A 22,991-nucleotide genomic window follows, 5' to 3' on the forward strand; every position below is an offset into this window, starting at 1 on the left:
ATCCAAACATCCTCCCAAAATCGAACAAGTTTCGATTGCCCACCCTTACAGAAAGATGACGAGACCAACATGTGAAATTTGAGAAATTGACTTCCAAGAAGCACGGCAGTTACCCCTCAAAATCACTCGTGAATCGCTACTATTGTCATAAGTCTCATATTTGCTTCTTATAATCGAATGCCATAGTGAATCAGTCTCAAGTGAAAATCTCTATAACCACTTAACAAGAAGGGCCATGTTCCTAGCCAAAATATTACCGATAGCCAAACCCGCTTCTCCGTAGGTAGCAACCACTTGCCAAGAAGATCTTTCTTCTTTAGCTATGCATTCTAAGACCACTGTGTCAAGATTCAAACCAAATCAATTTTAATCCCAAAACGCACAACCACATATAAAAAAAAAAAAAAAAAAAATTAGAACCCAAAATCCAACCATTCCTTTTTTTTTTTTTTTTTTTTTTTAATATGGTCAAGTTTAAAGGATCAAAGCCAAAATTGAAGTAGTGATCCGAATCAACTAAATAGTTACTCCCAAAGATTGTCATCAATGGAAGAATCCAACCAGTTTTGCTAACAAGGTAGATATTAAGCAAACAGATCATCAGTATATCCATGGATGAAATCTAAGAACTACTCATCAAAACCATAAAACTAAACTAAAATTCAGAGTGTTTTAGAACAAAACATCATACTACAACCAACAAAATAAACTTATATGCTATCAAGTAATGGATTTTATACTTGTAAACTGCAAGACCGCCAGGTTGCATTCACTTAAATTCAGCTATACAAATTATCATCATCATCTCCGACAGCAGGGGCAGAAGAAAATGGGTTGGAAGCTCCAGCTGCTGTTGCATTCTCGGGGAGATCTGGAAACCGAAACTCTGATCCAATTTCAGGAGATTGCTGTAGAGTTTGAGCAAAGAGCTGGTACTTCCTAATGTTTGCATCATTGACACTTCGGTGGGCATATTTCATTGACTCCTCAAAATGTGCTGGCTTAATCTCAGATAAATCGTCCACATCATCTTCTTCCATTGCTTCAGGGTTCTCTTTCTTCTTCTTTTCTCTCTCAATATCCTATCATTCCCCATGTGTTAGATCTATGTTACCTAGAACGCGGATCATTCTGGTACATGGAACGGGAACGTGATATGCCACATACTCTAAAATGTGGTACAATAAGAGTCGATTTATATATATTACACTTACGAATTTAAGATACTTGTAAAGTAATTTTCTTTTAACTATTAGGTATCCAATAAAAAATATATATATATATATATATTTTCATGAAGCATATCATTTCTATAAAAATTATAACCTATTTTTGATTTTTGTCTTGCAAAACTTAACTCACGTTAGATTTTGGTTCGTATATTTGATTTTTTTCTCCTAAGGTAACATTTAAGGAAATATATTGGAAAAAACTTTAAGGATCGCTTCGGATCACTAAATTTACTGTTTTGGAACAGAAATGTGCCATGTTTTGGAACGTGCGTACCAATACATAATTCGCTAGAGTATTAGCGTTTTCTGGTAACATAGTGTTAGATAAAGAAACATGATGAAGGGAAAAAAAGAAAGAGAAACAGAGGTGCAGTTCCTAAAATATAGGGTGTAAATTGCGAGTAAATAATTTCAGAAGATGGGCAAGTGAGTGTCAAGGATAATAAATGAGTCTTTTTAACACTAAAATGCATTTTCCATTCTTCTTCTTCTTCTTTAAAAGGTTTCAGGAAACATAAATACTTTGCTCTTGTTATGTACTAATTTTTTTTTTGTGATGTTATTATCTCGCACATTACACTACAAGAAAAGTGGTCCATAACGGCACTTGAATCAAGACGTTTTAAAAAATGTTGTGGTATACCTCATTAGTCAACACATTTTTCAAGGCGTGATGCTGTAGACACCCCATTTTTGACTATCCTCAAGACTTGGACGTCACCAATTAAACACTCGGTGATCATCCATGTTTGCGTTCGTCTTGAGTTCTCGGAGGTTTCGGTCGCGCGCCTTGCCTCAAGACCTCTCGACTTGTTTGTTTTGTACTTGGTTGTGCACCAAACACTTGTGTTTTGCTTCTCAGGGCAGGGAATGGCTTGTTGGCCATCCCTACACCACACCAGCCTTGGGTTGAGGCCACCGGCCTTGTTTTCTTGCTACCGGCCAAATATTTTTGGTCGGTCGGCAATGTTTTTGGTCGGCCGACCATTTTTGTTGGTCAATCGGCCATATTTTCCAGCCGACCCCTTTCCATCTGCATTTGGCAGATATTTTATGCTAGCTGTCACAGGTGGCATCCACATTACACCCACTCCATACACGTGTATGGAGGGATTTGCCTCTTGTTTAGCTTCTCTTGGAAGCTTGAGGACTTGAGCCTCTATAAAGAAGGAACTCCTCCTCTCTCCTCCAAGGTTTAGAGAATTGGGGTTAGAGAGGTTAGATATAGTATTGTATTTATAACTCCTTGTCCAGTTTTATTTTGTACTCAAAAAGTGTATTTTTGTCTTACTATTGTACACAAACACACACTAGAACACCATCCTCTTGGAGCTAAGGTCCTTGGAGGTGGGTTCTGGTATTCTTGGGTTGCTTTGAACTCAGAAACTTGCTGGAGTGGTGTTCTTGAGAAGGTTCTTCAAGGGTGAGAAACTATCCTCTTTATTCCCCATTTTTGCACAAGCTTTTAGCCTATCTTGCTTATTGTTTTAAACTTCAACTATAACTGATAAAAGTTCTGATTTTGTGTGCTTTAGAACTTTCTTTAAGGTCACTTTGAGGTTTGGGGTTGTCTCCTCCCTCCAAGGCCTTGTTAGGCCTTGTTTTAGGCCATAACTTTCGGCCATTGTTTTGGTCTTTGCATGACCTCTCTACCACTGAAATCCAGAGGATTTTCAGTGGTGGAGAGGTGGTTTTGAGGTCCTAAAAGGAAGAGGGTCATCCCCTCTCCTTGTTGTCTTTAATGCTTGCATAAATGGCTTATGTGGTAGCATGTATGTTTAGTTCGTTTTAGCTCCATTTAAGCATGTATTAGGCTTTGTTTTGCCATGATACACCTCTGTTTTGAGATGGTTTAGACATGCCGTGCTTGCTTTGTATACTTGTCATGTAAACCCATGATTTGCCTTAATATGTACCTAGCATTTAGACTACTATGCTTACATGTTTTGGCCCAACTCCATGAAGCTTTTAGGCTTGTTGTAGCATGCTTGAGCTCTGATTTTGGTCTTCTTGGTCATGCTTGCATTATTTTGTATAGCCACCATGCAACCTAGCTTGTTAGCTTTAAGTGTCCAAGTTGCTAGCATGCTCTATGTGGATCATTTCAGTGGTTTGGCATCACTTAGAATGTTATTTCAGTCCATATTTCATGCTTGAATACTTGCACTTATCACTCCTTTATTGTCTTAAAGAGTTTGTGTTTTATGCCTCATGAATGTGTCATTGTGTATGCCATCATGTTTAGGTCATTGGGATGCCATCTAAGTGGGTTTTTGGGCTCATTTTGACATGTCCTAACTCTATTTTGGGTCGCTTAAATTGTGCCATGTTTGGTTGTATTAGGTGTAGTGTAACACCTCTTTGTTGGCTTTGCATGCTTCATGGTTTTGCCCCTTCGTTTTAGCTTGTTTTGGCTTTGGTCATTGCATGTTTTAGGCTCACTTTAGCTTGATTTGGGACTGTTTTAGGTCCCCTTGTCCCCTTGGGGCTTGCTTCATGTAGCCTTGGTTTGAGTCTTTCGGCTAGCTTCAAGCTTTAGGCTCTCTTGCACGCTTTGCTTACTTTGTTTAGTTGGTTTGGCATCATTCCTAGCATGTTTTCAGAGTTTAACGTGTTGTCACATTTGCATGCTTTTTTTTTTTCTATTCCTTTTAAGTGTGCTTAAAAGTCTCCATTTGATGCTTAAGTGTTAGGCCAACTACCATGCTTGTTTGTATGTGGTTTTGTCCCTTATCCCTTAGCATTTTGGTCACTGATTTGGGCGTATTCAAGAGCTGCACATTGTGGTTTAAGACCATTCCCGCATGTTGTTGCATGCTTGCCTTGCATGTTGTCGCATACTTGGCCTATCAATATGTTGTTGCATGCTTAAACGGTAGTGCATTTGGCATGCATTCTTTTGGTTTTACGTTGCTTAACATGTTGTTACATGTTTGCCTCACATGTTGTTACACGATTGAACGAAGTCACATGCTTGTTTGCATGCTTGTCTTTGCATATTGTTATATGCTAATTGCCTTGTGTAACATTGTTGCTTGTATGCTCATTTTGCACTAGTATGCACGCATGTTTAGGTTGCATAGCATCGAACATGTATCCCTTGCCTCTTGATCAACCATGATGGAGGATAGGACCCCCTTACGTGTTATATGCATTTCATTCCATATTGATTTGCACACTTGGCACCTTGGGCCATCATGCATTGAAATGCGTGATTGATGGTCCGAAGGTCGAGAACCATACTCCTTTGAGTCTTAAACATGATAAGGAGTGTGGTGGTGCATAAATTGCTTTGAAAATACATCGCCATGTTCTGTTTGTCCTCTGCTGCAGCAAAACAGGATTCTGCAGGAAGAGATGGCCGGTCGACCATCTTTAGTGCCGGCCGGCCATTAATTGTTAGCCGAGATTACCATAAATGGTCGATGACCAGTTCCCCATGGCCGGTGGCCTCACCTCCTGGTCGGTGACATCCCACAGTGCTCAGGGAGTGATTCTGAAGCCTCCTTGGGACTTGTGAAGTCTTCAGAAGCATAGAACAGTGTAAGCAGAGGCAGCATGAGTATGGCGATGGATTTCTGAGCGGAGCCGAGCGTGCACGCATTCATCCCTCCTCCCGAGGCCTCTTTACTGCTTTCTTAGCTTAATTAATTCATTTAATTAATTAAGTATTGTGTAATATTTAATTAGCTTGTTAGTTAATTAATCTGTATTATTCTTTTGGTCCCTCCCTCGAGAGGGTGCAATTGTGTAATAAGCGTGCGTGTGTGTGATGCATGTCTTCCAACCTCCACTTCTTTCTCCCTTTTACTTAACCGCTTACGATGGTTACTTCTAGGGCATATTTGATTTAGCATACCTTATGCTATGCATGTTTGCATTCATTCATCTGTATTGCATGCGCCGGGCTCGACGCATCATACTAACTGCGTTGTATTTAAATTTCAACGTGAATACATGTATCGAATTGTCGCATCTCATATGCCACTTTAGATTAGCCGAGCCTATTCTAGTTGCATTTTGCCTGCGATGCATTAGCCATTTTAACATGGACTTGGATCATACATTTGATTACTAACATGTTCATTGTTTTGGCTCGGAGTACATTGTGAGTATTTATGCTTTAGCATCTTGCATGTGTGTAAGTGTTAACATGATAGCATGCTTGCCATGAGACAATGTGCTTATGTGATATAACTGCCTGAATGCTTGTGGGTGAAGGTTGGGTTGCTTGAATTGGACCAATTCATTAAAATCCGTGTTTTAGCCTACTTACGAGTAGCAAACTTCGAACCATTTCCAAACAAACGGATATGCGATGCTTTGTTCCAAATTAGGCGATCTAGCCTATACTTGTGTGTTGTGCGCATCACATAGTAATTCTAGCTAATTAACCAGAATAAGAATACATATGTTTTCAAAACAAAATATCATGTTTAGTACAAGCCGATCTTTGATCGGGGGAGCGGGGGTGCTCATAGATGACCTTCCCCAATCGTACCCAAGTTCCCGAACTGAGGCAACTTTGGTGATGACGGACACGTGGCCTTAGGCACAAGTCAGGGTTTCCTAAATTCTCCCAAAATAAAATATTTAGGTGGCGACTCTGTATCTGGCAAAGTAGTCCATGTTTGGCACTTCTCTCTCAAAAATCAGTTTTCTAAAACGATTTGTCGGATTTGGACTCCTTGGTGATTTATCAATCTCACATCGTACATTGTGGGATCAGATTAAGAACTGTGGCATTTGAGTCCGAACTGTGGAAAAGCAGTAAGCCCACGAGGGCGTGTCCACAGTTTCTGGCGACTCTGCTAGGGAGTTAGAAAACTTGACTCGAACTCATGATATCTTGTTTTGATTACACTTATGTGTTTCTTTGCATTGCATGTGCATTGGTGCGCCTAGGACACCGTGTTTGCCATCTGCTATTCCTAAACGGTTTGTCGGAGGCTTGCTTTGAGAAGCGTGCCATAAGGCTGACCGGTTATGGGCTCTGCTACGATGGGAACACAAACCTCGTTTTTTACCGGGGCACCCTTTTCAACCATTTGACCTAGTGCATATTCGAAATCCATAGTGACCATTCCAAACTAGGACAGGTTGCTTACCCGATTATAGGTTGTTTGAAACCATGGTGTGCGTAGTGAAACCCTAGCTCCTGACAATAGGACAGGGAAACCCTACCCCAACATAGGGGTGTTTTTGCTCTCACTTATTTGTTATGTGTTAGAGTTGACCTCTACAGGGAATACACATATCAGTCTGCAAGTCTGGACATCAAGCCTGCAGGCATCAGTGTTTTGAGAATCAGTTATATCTGCGGGTATCAGATTCAGATTTGGGACAGTAATTTTGGGGAACAGTGATCAGTGGTCGAATGCAGTTATTCAGCTAAACTTATGTCTGTTCTAGTAAAATTGGGATGAGATGTTGCCTACTTTCTCTTTCAGTTCAGAGATTTAGTTTGGAGCAGCCAGCGTTCCCTTTTGTTGAGGAAAGACCAGTCAAGGCTTACCGGTTCACCTGCTTCGTTAGTCACCGATTACATCATCTCCGTTCAGTTCAACAGACTTATGATGACACAAAATTTCGACGAAATTGTGGTTATGGTAGCCGCATTGGACCAAGGAATCATCTTGCAGGATGAGACCAATGTTGAAATACCACATCAGCCTAGGTCGCCTGTCGCGCACCCGATCTGGACGCCCCAGTTGTTTCAAACTCGTGAGCCCAGCACGTTTGAGTTGATGGGAATGATTGGCGACCTCCAAAGGTCTGTGGCTGACCTCACCTATGGAATGTCGGCTTCGCCACCAACCACATCATATACCGGGAACTTCATGCCGCAGGAGCCCCCGTTACTGGGGCGAATTGTAATTGAGCTCAGCCAACTTGAAGCTGTCTCAAACTCCGGCAATGACATATCAACGACAACGGGGCTTCGCACTAAAGCAACAACCCAAACCTCCCACCAAGCTGAGGCTAGTGGAAAGAACAAGATGAAGGTGGACGCTGATCCATACGAACAACTTCAGCAAGCTGTCGAGGCTCTAAAAGCGAAAGGGTTGAATAAGCAACAAGTATTCGCGGTTTTGGCTAAGACTGTGGATGACATCTTCCCTACTCAGACCGAGAGCAGTTCAAGCCAAAGGGAAAATCGAGATAGGGACCGTCGTACCAGAACTGTTCCTCCCAACCCTAATCCTGCACCTGGAAAAGATCCGAGAGCCAAGACAGCACCTGCTGATCCTTTTGCTAGTGCGTCCAGCAAAGGTCTACAGACTTCGAAGTATCTACCCCAATGGCGCAGGGTTTTTCATGCCCTCTACATGCCTTTGTCCAAGGCTCTTCGAATCCTCACTGAAAAAGGTCATCTCAAACCTTTTGAGCCTCGGCCTCTCCCGAGTAATCTCCCTCTCTCACATGATGCTACCCAGTACTGTACGTACCATCAACAGGCTGGTCACACCACCAACAATTGCTTTCGTCTTCGCCACGAAGTGCAAGACTTGATCGATGATGAGGTCATCCTCCCACCTAGCTTAACAAAGTCTGTCACTACTGAGTTTGTGGACTTTGAAGATAATACAAGTATGTGATCAGGGGTTGGCCCACCTGCGAGCGGCGCTCGGTTTACTTCAGATGTGGCGTATGGCACGCACTGTTTTGAGCGTTTGCGAATGCTAGCTTTTATAGTTTTTGACTCGGGTGTTGAGTCAGTTCTGTGGTTTTATTTCGAGTCTGTCTCGTTGTTTTGAGTAAGTCTTTTTGATTAAGGTCTGTCTTGTTGTATCGAGTCAGTCCTGTTTTGTTAGAGTCGGGTGATTTCGGGGGTGTCACCTCGGACATCACTTACTTGTTTTGGTATTTGTCTTTTCCACTTTTTTGAGTCTGTTTTTGCCAGGGAGCCAGTTACACCCGAAGATCTGAATGAACAGTAGTGGTTTTCGTGTTTTGTGTTTATTTCTGCCTTGAATCAGTTGAATCAGTTGTGCTAGAAGATTTGAGTGAAGTGGCAGTGCTTTTCACTTGCTCTTCTGTACCTTGAAATCATTGTATTGACCTAAGTTTTTCAAAACTTTTTTTGAACACTGTGGTGAAAATGAAGAGGAAGGAATTTCTCGGGATTTATAAAAATTTGATCAACTTGAGAGAAAGAGAGGCATGCTAAGCCCTTAATGAATGAGATCATGTTTGTTAACGTGAGCACTGAGAAGGGCCCTGGCTTGATCCAGATTGGTTCTACACTGTCTTCAGCGCGAGCGATTTGTTGCTTTCGTAAAAATTTCAAAAAATGTTTTGCACGGTCCTGGGAAGACTTGTGTGGAATCGCTCTTGAGATTGTGCAGCCTAGGATCGCTCTCAGCCTCGAGACTCGACCGCCTTTTGCTTTCAAACAGTTGAACTTGCGTTCAGAATGTTCAACGGTCAACTGCAATGTGAGGATTGTATGGCCAGATCAGAAGCACCTCTCGAACAAGGGGCAAAAGACGTCAGATAATGCACTCGAAGAGTCCAAGATGAAGATTGGCAAGAATGCCAAATCCCAGAAGGAAGGAAAGAAGAAAGTACTACTGGAGAATAACTGAGTTCCTATCCACAACACTAGGGGCAAATTCAGCCCCCATTGGATGGACTCCGGCATCATCAGTAAACAGCGGCCATTCTTCTGGATTCAGATGGCTTCGAGATCTCAAAACCATTTGACATGGACAAAGCTACACTTTTACCCTTGAGAGGCTCGCTGGGCAGAAAACCCGGAAGGGTGACCCAGGCAAAAGTTAGAGCAAGCAAAAAGAAAAATGAAGAAAATGAAAAGAAAAAAAGAAAAGAAATGAAAAGAATTGAAAAGAAAAGAAGAACAAAGCTCACAAGGTTGAAAACCCGAAAAGGGCGGCCTTGGCAAAAGTTAGAGCGTAAAAGGAGAGGTTAATACCCGAGTGTCCCTTAACCGGAACTACGTAAGTCTTGATTTCCATGTTTGGGATACGTAGGCAACTTCATTATGAAATCCAGCCACAAACACTTCCAAATCGATTATGTCCATGTAATGGTTTTGATCATCTTTGTTTTCTCTGTATCCGGGAGTTCGGTTGTGATCGTCACTTTGAAGGCTGATTACAATTCACTGCGGTGCTATCCAAACAAGGGGCAACTTTCCGCTGCCATACAGTGTATTGCGGTGCCATTCGAGCAAGGGGCAGCCTTCTGTTGCCGTGCAGTGCCATTTAGGTAAAGGGCAATTTTCCATTGCTTCGGATCTAAGGTGGTGTATCTCAAGAGTAGGTTCTATGCTCGTTGAGCAGTGGCCGTTTGTAAAAACACTTTTTGAGAATTTTTACTGAGGTTGACTAATTTTCTCGAAAATTATTCCAATTTTTCCAAAAAAACAGGGCCATTTTTTAGACCCAAAAAAGGAAAATTTTCAGTGCTCACAGCCTGACTTGCATGATTTCAAATTAGAAAATTGAACAAGCATGTTAATCAAACTTTCATATTGGTCAAAATTGTTTTAGTAGAAAAGCCAAAATAAAAAATGGTCAAAATGATGAACTAGGGGCACAGTTGAGTCAGGCTTCCTGTCTTTTCCCCGTTATCTATGCATTTGCCATAAAGGGCACCATACTTGCCGGAAAAGGCACCGTATTCTCCAGAAAAGCGCACAGCTGAAGTTAACAACAAAGGGCCGAAAGCTCTCAACGTCCTCCAAGCAACGGGGTATCAAGCCAAGTGAGAAGCGCGAATTCGAGTGGATCAAGTTACTCCACTCCCTCATCTGGGGCCTCAACTAAATGACACTGGAGGAGATAGCCGCGAGCTGGTAGTGTTGGGCATGAACCCACAACTTTTTGTTTATCCATCAAACCACCTAGGGGAGGGATAAAAAAAATGAGAGATTGAAGAATAGAGAGATGTGCGTTGAGAAAAAGTGAGAAAAGGGCTTTTTTAGAAAAATAGAGATTGAGTGCTAGAGTGATGTGAGAATCACAAATGAGAAAGGGTGGGAAACAATACCCGGAGAAACTGGCTCCTCGCGAATTGAGAGGCCTCTCACCTTTGTAACACGTTCGACTGTCGTGTCTTTTGTTTTTGTTTGTCTCGATTCTTGTCTTGAGTCGTTTCAAGTGTCTGTGTTTGTCTTTAGGTTGTATACCTTTTGTTTTCTGTTGTTGAGTCTTTTTTCACTGTGTTCAGTCATAGGCTCAATACCCGATTGAGAATTCATTCTCAATTTTCAAAATGAATCGTTTTGTGCTCAGAGTGCTGTGCCATTCTCCACATTTGTTCTTCCACGTTTGGAGCATCTGAGTATGTTTCAACTTCTGCCAAACCCATCTTTGCATCTCATCTGTTTGGATCGAACTGTTTGTTTAGAATTAGCTGTGTGCCGAATAAACTGAATATTGTGTTATGGACTGTGAGTTCAGAATGAGCAATATTCAGAATGGGCTGTATGTTTAGAATTAGCAGTGTCCTGCATGAGCCATATGACCAAAATAAACAGAGTACTGTCTTGCAAGCTGTGTGCTCAAAACGAACACTCTATATGTTGAACATATTGAGAACTTGTGATTAGTTCCACTTCCAGTGCCTTCCGGTGTTGATTTTGCAAAGTCACACCTGTATTACTTCAATTTGCTTATCGAGTTGTTGCTCATTTACTCATTTTGCTTATCGAGTTGTCGCTCATTTGCTTATCAAGTTGTTACTCATTTGCTTATCGAGTTGTTACTCATTTGATTACCAAGTTGTCGTAATTTTTCTTATCGAGTTGTTGCTCTCTACTTATTGAGTTGTAAACTTGTTAAGGTCTCATTATTGCTTATTGAGTTAATTTGTTTTATTTGTTATGTTGGTCTACCTGACCTGGTAGTACATGCATGTTCAATTTCCATCTGATTACATTGTTATGTGATATGGTATGATACGATACGATGCGATGCGATGTACAAATGCAACACTCTTTTTCAAAACAAAAAGCTTGTTTCATTATATCATCTTTTCAAGTACATAGTTTTGAGGAAAATAAAAGCTGCCTGAGGCAGTACAGAGTGCTCAAAATGCTAGCTAAAAGGAAAATAAAGCAAAAAGAAAGAAAAGCAGCAAAAGTCTAGATCAACGTCAACTGGTCTCAGGCATGAGAGTCTGTCCTCGTCCTCTTCATGGACCAAGGTCCAGGAGCATTGTCACCGGCCCCACCATCTGAGCCTGAGCACGAGTCATCTCCAGTCTCATCCTCAGACGACTCTGCCTCTGCCTCTGTCTCGGACTCATCATCATCTGGAATCGGTGCCTGCGAGTTGCTCCCAACATGAGTGTGCCCCGCTTTGATGCGGGGGGGTACTGTGGTCTCTCGTCTTGCTCTCCCTCCTCCTTGGGCAGACACGGATGGTCCTGCTGGAGCCCCCCTGCAGCTGGTATCTGGAATGGGGGCTGAAAAGGACAAATGGTAAATACATCAGTTATGCTACGCAAAGCAGAGTATGAATACATAATGTAGCGTATGAGTATAGTGTATGAATGCTGTGAGCGGTATATTAGTGCAGAATGCCGTGTATGAGTACTGTAAGCAGCGTATCAGTACAGAATGCAGTGACTGGGTACCAATTGAAGACTTGGACGTCACCAATTGAACACTCGGTGATCATCCATGTTCGTGTTCGTCTTGAGTTCTCGGAGGTTTCGATCGTGCGCCTTGCCTCAAGACCTCTCGACTTGTTTGTTTTGTGCTTAGTTGTGCACCAAACACTTGTGTTTTGCTTCTCAGGGCAGGGAATGGCTTGTTGGCCATCCCTACACCTCACCGGCCTTGGCTTGAGGCCATCGGCCTTGTTTTCTTGCTACCGGCCAAATATTTTGGTCGGTCGGCAATGTTTTTGGTCGGCCGGCCATTTTTGTTGGTCAATCGGCCATATTTTCTAGCTGACCCCTTTCCATTTTCTTTTGACAGATATTTTATGATAGCTATCACAGGTGGCATCCACATTACACCCCCTCCATACACGTGTATGGAGGGATTTGCCTCTTGTTTAGCTTCTCTTGGAAGCTTGAGGATTTCAGCCTCTATAAAGAGGGAACTCCTCCTCCCTCCTCCAAGGTTCAGAGAATTGGGGTTAGAGAGGTTAGATATAGTATTGTATCTATAACTCATTGTCTAGTTTTGTTTTGTAATCAAAAAGTGTGTTTTTGTCTTACTATTGTACACAAACACACACTAGAACACCATCCTCTTGGAGCTGAGGTCCTTGGAGGTGGATTCTGGTGTTCTTGGGTTGCTTTGAACTCAGAAAACCTGCTGGAGTGGTGTTCTTGAGAAGGTTCTTCAAGGGTGAGAAACTATCCTCTTTATTCTCCATTTTTGCACAAGCTTTTAGCCTATCTTACTTATTGTTTTAAGCTTTGACTATAACTGATAAAAGTTCTGATTTTGTGTGCTTTAGAACTTTGTTTAAGGTCACTTTGAGGTTTGGGGTTGTCTCCCCCCTTCAAGGCCTTGTTAGGCCTTGTTTTAGGCCATACCTTTTGGCCATTGTTTTGGTCTTTGCATGACCGCTCTACCACTGAAATCTAGAGGATTTTCAGTGGTGGAGAGGTGGTTTTGAGGTCCTAAAAGAGAGAGGGTCATCCCCTCTCCTTGTTGTCTTTAATGTTTGCATAAATGGCTTATGTGGTAGCATGTATGTTTAGTTTGTTTTAGCTCCATTTAAGCATGTATTAGGCTTTGTTTTGCCATGATACACCTCTGTTTTGAGATGGTTTAGACATGCCGTGCTTTCTTTGTATACTTGTCATGTAAACCCATGATTTGCCTTAATATGTACCTAGCATTTAGACTACTATGCTTACATGTTTTGGCCCAAGTCCATGAAGCTTTTAGGCTTGTTGTAGCATGCTTGAGCTCTGATTTTGGTCTTCTTGGTCATGTTTGCATTGTTTTGTATAGCCACCATGCAACCTAGCTTGTTAGCTTTGAGTGTCCAAGTTGCTAGCATGCTCTATGTGGATCATTTCAGTGGTTTGGCATCACTTAGAAAGTTATTTCAGTCCATATTTCATGCTTGAATACTTGCACTTATCACTCCTTTATTGTCTTAAAGAGTTTATGTTTTATGCCTCATGAATATGTCATTGTGTATGCCATCATGTTTAGGTCATTGGGATGCCATCTAAGTGGATTTTTGGGCTCATTTTGACATGTCCTAACTCTGTTTTGGGTCGCTTAAATCGTGCCATGTTTGGTTGTATTAGGTGTAGTGTAACACCTCTTTGTTGGCCTTGCATGCTTCATGGTTTTGCCCCTTCGTTTTAGCTTGTTTTGGTTTTGGTCATTGCATGTTTTAGGCTCACTTTAGCTTGATTTGGGACTGTTTTAGGTCCCCTTGTCCCCTTGGGGCTTGCTTCATGTAGCCTTGGTTTGAGTCCTTCGGCTAGCTTCAAGCTTTAGGCTCTCTTGCACGCTTTGCTTACTTTGTTTAGTTGGTTTGGCATCATTCCTAGCATGTTTTCAGAGTTTAACGTGTTGTCACATTTGCATGCTTTTTTTTTTTTTTTCATTCCTTTTAAGTGTGCTTAAAAGTCTCCCTTTGATGCTTATGTGTTAGGCCAACTACCATGCATGTTTGTATGTGGTTTTGTCCCTTATCACTTAGCATTTTGGCCGCTGATTTGGGCGTATTCGAGAGCTACCCATTTTGGTTTAAGACCATTTCCGCATGTTGTTGCATGCTTGCCTTGCATGTTGTCGCATACTTGGCCTATCAATATGTTGTTGCATGCTTAAACGGTAGTGCATTTGGCATGCATTCTTTTGGTTTTACGTTGCTTAACATGTTGTTACATGTTTGCCTCACATGTTGTTACACGATTGAACGAAGTCACATGCTTGTTTGCATGCTTGTCTTTGCATATTGTTATATGCTAATTGCCTTGTGTAACATTGTTGCTTGTATGCTCATTTTGCACTAGTATGCTCGCATGTTTAGGTTGCATAGCATCGAGCATGCATCCTTTGCCTCTTGATCAACCATGATGGAGGATAGGACCCCCTTACGTGTTATATGCATTTCATTCCATATTGATTTGCACACTTGGCACCTTGGGCCATCATGCATTGAAATGCGTGATTGATGGTCCGAAGGTCGAGAACCATACTCCTTTGAGTCTCAAACATGATAAGGAGTGTGGTGGTGCATAAATTGCTTTGAAAATACATCGCCATGTTCTGTCTGTCCTCTGCTGTAGCAAAACAGGATTCTGCAGGAAGAGATGGCCAGTCGACCATCTTTAGTGCCGGCCGGCCATTAATTGTTAGCTGAGATTACCACAAATGGTCGATGACCAGTTCCCCATGGCCGGTGGCCTCACCTCTTGGTTGGTGACATCCCACAGTGCTCAGGCATTGATTCTGAAGCCTCATTGGGACTTGTGAAGTCTTCAGAAGCACAGAGCAGTGTAAGTAGAGGCAGCATGAGTATGGCGATGGATTTCCGAGCAAAGCTGAGCATGCACGCATTCATCTCTCCTTCCGAGGCCTCTTTACTGCTTTCTTAGCTTAATTAATTCATTTAATTAATTAAGTATTGTGTAATATTTAATTAGCTTGTTAGTTAATTAATCTGTATTATTCTTTTGGTCCCTCCCTCGAGAGGGCGCAATTATGTAATAAGCGTGCATGTGTGTGATGCATGTCCTCCAACCTCCACTTCTTTCTCCCTTTTACTTAACCGTTTACGATGGTTACTTCTAGGGCATATTTGATTTAGCATACCTTATGCTATGCATCTTTGCATTCATTCATCTGTATTGCATGCACCGGGCTCGACGCATCATACTAACTGCATTGTATTTAAATTTCAACTTGAATACATGTATCGAATTATCGCATCTCATATGCCACTTTAGATTAGCCGAGCCTATTCTAGTTGCATTTTGCCTGCGATGCATTAGCCATTTTAACATGGACTTGGATCATACATTTGATTACTAACATGTTCATTGTTTTGGCTCGGAGTACACTGTGAGTATTTATGCTTTAGCATCTTGCATGTGTGTAAGTGTTAATATGATAGCATGCTTGCCATGAGACTATGTGCTTATGTGATATAACTGCCTGAATGCCTGTGGGTGAAGGTTGGGTTGCTTGAATTGGACCAATTCATTGAAATCCATGTTTTAGCCTACTTACGAGTAGTAAACTTTGAACCATTTCCAAACAAACGGATATGCGATGCTTTGTTCCAAATTAGGTGATTTAGTCTATACTTGTGTGTTGTGCGCATCACATAGTAATTCTAGCTAATTAATCGGAATAAGAATACATATGTTTTCAAAACAAAATATCATGTTTAGTACATGCCGATCTTTGATCGGGCGAGCGGGGGTGCTCATAGATGACCTTCCCCAATCGTACCCAAGTTTCCGAGCCGAGGCAACTTTGGTGACGATGGACACATGGCCTTAGGCATGAGTCAGGGTTTCCTAAATTCTCCCAAAATAAAATATTTAGGTGGCGACTCTGTATCTGGCAAAGTAGTCCATGTTTGGCACTTCTTTCTCAAAAATCAATTTTCCAAAACGATTTGCCGGATTTGGGCTCTTTGGTGATTTATCAATCTCACATCGCACATTGTGGGATCAGATTAAGAATCGTGACATTTGAGTCTGAACTGTGGAAAAGCAGTAAGCCCACGAGGCCGCGTCCACAGATGCTTGTTAATGGTCTCAATGAGCCAAGTCTGTTGAACTTAACAGACACTTAACCCCATTCCAATTACAAAAGTAACACATAATCTCTCTCATAAATTGCTCTTCTCTCTCGCGATTAATATCGATCTTTCTCACTCTAGCTGTTCTTCATCGAACTCGATTTCTCTCTCTCTCACAAATCGCAGATCCAAAATCGAAAAAGAAAGTCGTTCTAATTTGTTCGAAATCTGAACTCGATTTGATTTGATGTCTCTTGCATTTTGTTAGATTTGATCTCTCTCTCTCTCTCTCTCACGCAAATCGCAGATCCGAAATCGAAAAAGCAAGTCATTTTTATTTTGTTTTTCATTAACAAGTGTTAATCGGTGTTTGATTTCTTTGTAGGTGGCGATGAAGTGTAGAGATTAGTTACATGAACTTGTAAAGGAAGAGATAGAGAAGAAGGATTCGAGTACGGAGGAGTGGAAGATCGTGATGGAGAGAAGCTTCAATCGCATGGACAATGAGGTGATTGCATGGAACGACAATGTTCTGCATGCCGAGAAGTATCGATCCATTATTGAAGGATCTGAGTGAGAAGAAGCAGAGCTTCTGGCGGAACGTGGTGTCGCTGGCGGTGGAGCTCAAGAAGGTCCAAAGCCGTCTCGCTTCACAGGAGCAATCATTTGCCTTCCAAACCCTAACAAGATAAGCATGTGAATTTTTATATTTGTTTATATGTTTCTATGTATATTTGTTTGCATCTGTGTGTACTTTGGAAATAAAATCATTTCATTTCACCTTTTTGTTCTTCTCTATAAAGTGATGTTCTTTGTGGGACCTTCTCTAATTTTGTGTATTTTTTGTTTTTTTTTTCCTAGGCAGAGGCCAAAGCTAAGAAGATGGAGGAGGGGATGTATAGATTGCAGAAGAGCTTAGAGGAGAGAAATGGGTTGCTTCAAGCATTAGCATCTTCTATTGAGAAGGTATGATTTTGCTTTGTTTTCTTTTTATGCACTTGATTGCATAGCTTTCTCTTGATTTTTATTAAAGTATATATATATATATATATATATATATATATATATATATTTATATATTTTGAATTTTGTTATTAATTCCATGATTGGGCTTTGGTTGATTTTGCATGAGTTTATGTGGTTGATTTGTGTGTGCATCTTGTTGTTTGAGGCTTCAACTTGCCGGACGCATCTGATCCTCATCTTTTTGGCTTTTCTTGTTTGTTTTTTGGCTGAGTGAGAATATTATAAGAATCATGAGATTCATGATTAGATATTATTGTTTCTCTTTGTGGTTTGATTAGTTCAATAACTGTGACTTTATTTATTGGGTAAAGTTGGGAAAAGAAAGAATATTATAGTAGGAACTCTGAAACCAAACCATTTCCAGCTTGGTGAGCCATTTTTTTATTTGTCGGGTAATTTTTGAAATGTATATGTATATATAATTAAAGTAAAATTCTATTATTGTGTTTGCACATACATGTATACAGTTGTACTGTCTATTATGTCAATTTGGTTATTATAGTTTTAATTGCATCAATTTTGTCCTTAAATTTTTTAGTGTATCAATTTAAACCTATTGATAACGTAATTTGAAAATTGGACAAAAATTATTGGTCAAACTAGTTCATTTACTCTCCTTAAAGAACATAACAGGTTTTAACAAGATTAGCACCAGTAAGGTGAATGGCTCCCTGACGTTGGAATTCTCTATAAAGAACATAATAGTATTAGGTGCATATGAAATACAAGACCTTCTGGTTTGATTGGATTTGGTGATATGGTTCTATTATGGTCATTGCTTCGGAATTATAATGGTTTCATTACATAGGTAACATGTGGATAGTGTGTTGAAAGTGCACATGCATAGTTTGCCAGAATAACAAATGGCAAATGGATGAGCAGCTTAGCATGACTTGTACTATACATAGTTTGCCAGAATTATTAATTTTAGGAGTCACTTTCTTCGTTCGTTTTATTTTTTTTGTGCTTTGACAGTCATCTTCACTGTTTCATTTTTGCCGGCGAAAAAATTCTATGTAGTTGATACCATCATTCATTTGCATTACATGTGAATAAATGCGAGGATGTTGAGAACTTTGCTAAATTTCTAACTGGCAGACTCTGTTCACAGGTCATTTCTGTCATGTCTATGTGGACTAGAGTGCAGCCAGCATATGCTGCAAATATGTGGAATGAAGTTCTAAATAAGCGGCTTGGAATTGAGGTACTTTTCCTATTCTTGAATGCAAAAAAATGTTGTGCAATGACAAAGTACCTTTTCATCTTTCTCAACACACCAACCCTTCATCACCCAGTAGTGTGATATTGATGAGAATCTGTGTATTTTTGTATTGGTAAATTACTTCCATCTTTGTGTTTGGCAGTTTAAATTTCAATGGGTATTTATCATACAGATGGGACTTTTATCCTCTGAAGTGGGATAAAGTTGAAAAAATTGTGTTGTATTTAACTACGCATGTTGGCATTAGGAAGGAGGAAATGATTGAATAATACTTGATTTGAGACTTTGAGCACAATGTTGCACCGTTATTTTTATGTTCCTTGTAGAAGGAAGCAAGGGAAACACTCCCAGTTAGGTTTGATGTGAAGCTTGTGATGGGGAGAAAATGTGTTCACTTCAAATGATCTCAACCAATGAAAAAAAGAGACTAAAATATAGTTATAAAGCTAAAACCAACTTTGTTATGGTCAACATATATTCTGAACCACATGTTGTACAATCAGTATGGAAAATTGAAGCTTTAGTAGCTGTTTAAGTTGACTTAGGATCAATAGTATGCCTTTTAATTTCTAATAGCAGTAATTATTTTTGTGAACCATTCCAGTTATTGTGATGGTTGTCACATTTGCATTTTGCACCTTATTTCTTATTATTTATTTTTTTTCTTTTACTTTCTCCTCTTAGGATGTGGACTTGTATGGAATTCTAGTTGAGGCTGAAAGGTAAGGCATAACCTTTGATTAATTACTTACAATTTTGGAACAAGATGACTGGGTCTACAGTGATGGGAAATCAACAACATGCGTAGCCTTTATTTTGGCAATGTATAAAGAGGCGAGAATCCTTGGTCCTTATGCCAACTCTATTCAAGTGACCGAGTTTACAGTAAGTATCTAAGACCATAAGCGAAGACTTGTTGACCATTATTGTCAAATCACAAATTGAATCGTAAATTGTTTTGCTAAAATAGTGGATCATGACTCATATCAAATCGTGATTCTCAAGATTCATTTTATTTAGCATAATCTATAATTATATATATTACTTCACAATGTTTAAAATGAAATAAATATTAGTATAATATATCTAAATTGGAAAAATTTATATTTTATTAGTTTGCTAAATACATTATTAGGCTTTTCTAATTATATAATTGCGTTGTTAGTGCCTCTAAGAAGGCTGTAATTGATCTTCACAAGTAATAATGAATAGTTTGACGGTGGTGAAACAACTACTTCATTTTATTAGTTATTGTTTTTACATAATTAATGTGTTCTTGCATTAATAACATTTATTTTACCTTTTAACAAGTTCTGGTGATGCTCTTCATACTCGAACTGTCTGTAATCTCTCTTATGAGTATATATCATTTTATTATTTATTGTTTCTACATAATTAATGTGTTCTTGCATTAATAACATTTACTTTACCTTTTAACAAGTTCTGGTGGTGCTCTCCATACTCGAACTATCTGTAATCTCTCTTATGAGTATATATTTATGTGATGAACGTGAAGTTTGAATGTGGTGCTTGCAAGTGGAGGTGAGAGTTTTGAACTTGGCTTGCGATTGATGTGCTAACTTTTTGCTAACTTTATTATTGGTAATGATTATAATTTGCTAACTTTATATTTTTTTTTTTAATTTTTTTTGGGGTTAGTTTCTTTATTTTTTTATGACTGATTTCAGTGATTTTTTTTGTAGGAGCATTGGCCAGCTTGTTCCTTGAAATAAGCATTGGCCCATGAATGAGTTATTCAATATTTTGATGGTTTTTTAACAATTTTTGGGGTATGATTTGTGGTTAAATATAAATAGGTAGGAAATGTTACAATTTTTCTTCTATTGTTTGTCAAATGTAAAATTTTAGCAATCTGGAAGAGGATGGAAGAGGAATTATACTTGTTTGGTTTATTTTTAGTTTATGTGTTTCTGTATAGAGTCCTTGACTTTTAGATTTGACCTTATTTAGCTAATAGTGCAATTTAACAATTGAATCCTTATTTTGCTGCTTCTTTTTTTTTATTTTTTTATTTAAAGAAGCATTATTTTGTAGATTTAGTGAGTGCAAATGAAATTTATTTATATTTTTTTCTTTCTGTAAATAGCAGTGTTATTTTTTTTTTAAAAATAAGGAGAAAAGATGGCGTTTTCGAAAAAAACGTCATTAAATGTCATCATGTAACTAAAAAGATGACGTTTTTTAAAAAACGTCACTAAATATCGTCATATGATGTCAACGTTTAACTGTGATGGTTTTTATATAACGGATGTTTGAGAATTTATGGCGTTTTAAAAAGCGCCGACTAAAGTCATTAGTGACGTTTAATAAACGTCATGTACCTAAGACGACGGCCGTATCCTCAACGCAACTTATAAACGTCACTATATCCTTTAACGGCGTTTCTAAGGCTTATAGTGGCGTTTTTTAAACGTCGCTACTGCCAAAATTTCCTGCAGTGTTATTATGTTACTATTTTTCTTTTTGATCTTTCCAGAAATTTCAATGTAATATTCCAAGAATCTTAGAGAAGACCAGTAACAATTTCTGTAAAATATGGAGACAAGTTCTCATATGTAGGTTTGGTTACCCCATGCCTACTTTATTGTTAGGCATCTTCTCCAACTATGGGATATGTGTTAGACACATGAAGTTATATAATCAACTAGCAAGCATATTTATTAATTCAATTTGCAATGTAACTACGTATAAAACTTCCATGTTATGCATGAAATGGTTTAAAGCATGTTGCTAACTGTGGGGATGTATTTTCTGAGTACCAACACGTGGCTAAGGTGACGCCGACTTGTCAGCCGAGGAGCCATGTGTCCTGGTCATGACGCCGAGGTTATCTTGGCGAGGCCGAGGTTACCTCCGAAGATATCAGAATCCGAAATAAGCGGATAAGGCACAAGAGTCCTAGAAAAGGGGTAGACTACAGTTGGGAAAGGATAAGACTCTTAGGGAGTTTATCCCAATCCTACTGGGAGTCCAAGATTGATAGTAATCCTAAGTCCATTAGAGCTAGGCTCCTGTTGGGACAAGGATTGAGTTAGCTATAAAAGAGAGGCACTCCCGTGGGTCTAAGGTACGCAATTTATATTCAGAACAGTGAATCTTGCACTATTGATTATCTTTGAGAGATATACTGACTTGATCGTCGGAGTGCCCCCAGGTGGACGAACCACCACCGGAATCTTCTCTTTCTGTTGTAGGTCAGCCAGGTGTCATTTATTCTGCCAGTTCTCTCCAGCTGATTACTAAGTTGGGCAGTGTGATCGGAAAATCACTCACACAATTTGGCGCCATCTGTGGGAAAGAAAGGAGAATAGATGGCCAGTAACGGACATAAGGAAAAGATTGGGGACGACACTCCTGTTGGGAGTGGGAGACCTATTGACCTTGATATCACAGGAGACGAATGCAACGCAGAAACTTGTGACCAGAATCACGGAGTGAAAGACGTCAGCCAGACTGGCGTCGCACCAAAGAAACCAGATCGAAGTGGATACTACAACGAGGACGACCTCCAGGTTTGGAAGGATAGGTGCCTGCGAAGGGACGAAGAGGTAAAAGAGATGGCAAACAAATTGGCAGACCTGCAGTCGGTCGTCAATTTCATGATGCAAAATAACGTTATGCAGCCACCGTTCTCGCTGTAGGACATGCTAATTCTAGCGGCCAATGCCCAGAAGAGAGGGTAGAAAACAATCCCTGTAGCCCCTCAGCACAACAGGAGTGAAAGATACTCTCACCGGCCTTCTAGGGAAGTCAGACGAAGAGAGTCAAGAAGAGAAGAATCACGGAGGACACATCGCACAAAGGAGGCAGACCCCAAAGGACATCGGCATGTTCAGGGGAAAACACTGTGCTTTGACACAACTCATGGAGAAGGGTCGAAAAGGACTCACCACGAAGCTGAAAGTAGCACACCAAAAAGACTGAAAGCAGTAGATAGCCGAGCTCTTGGGCGGACGAAGGAGGACTTAAGAGATTACCTCAAGAGGAAGCAACAGAATGTCGATGCCAAGGTAACCTCCCCAGATAAGCTGATGACACCATTCTCGGTAGAATTGGACAGGTTTGAGGCGCCGAAGAGATTCAGTATGCCGAGGTTTCAAATATACGATGGTAAGCTAGACCCCAACTTCCACGTTGGATTATATTTGAACTCAATGGCATTGTATAGTGGGAATGAGCCATTTCTCTGCAAAGTGTTCCCCTCATCTTTCGGGGAGATTGCATCAGATTGGTTCCACAAATTACCAAAGGGAAGCGTGAAGACTTGGGAAGGCCTGGCCGAGATGTTTGTGGCCAGGTTCGTGACAAACAAGCTATAGCCATTAAGGGTGGACGCATTGATGGTCCTGAAGATCAGCAAGGATGAAGGCCTTAGGGCCTATGCAAAAACATGCTATGAGGTGTTCAATCGAATACCCAAATGTGGCGATCGTATCTTTCAAGAATGGCCTGAAAGACAACTGTCTACTACGAAAGTCTTTGGCAAAGACATTGCCAAAAAGTATGGAAGAGCTCATGGCGAGAATCGAGAAGTATGCTAGAGCCGAGGAAGACACGTCGGGGACTAAGGACATAAAGTAAGAGAAAGGAAATGGCTCGCCGAAGCGAGGCCGAGGTAACAATGGATCGAGCAAGCAAGAAACAGAACTAAGGGCTACACAGGCAGTGACAACTGTGTTCCGAATCCCAATTCACAAAGTCCTGGAACAAATTCGGAATCAACCCTATTTCAGAGTACTAGCAAGGGCTCCAGGAGAGTTTATGAGAAGAAACCTTGGTAGGCGT

General features: G+C 40.3%; 1 pseudogene; it reads right to left on the reverse strand.

Annotated features, from left to right (window-relative positions):
- Window positions 1–779: 779 nt before the first annotated feature.
- Window positions 780–22,991, reverse strand: part of LOC114269390 (cell division control protein 48 homolog A-like) — a 63,898-nt pseudogene continuing 41,686 nt past the window's right edge.

The sequence above is a fragment of the Camellia sinensis genome, chromosome 4 (genome assembly GCF_055761805.1).
Source record: "Camellia sinensis isolate YWXY chromosome 4, ASM5576180v1, whole genome shotgun sequence".
NCBI classification, from domain to species: domain Eukaryota; kingdom Viridiplantae; phylum Streptophyta; class Magnoliopsida; order Ericales; family Theaceae; genus Camellia; species Camellia sinensis.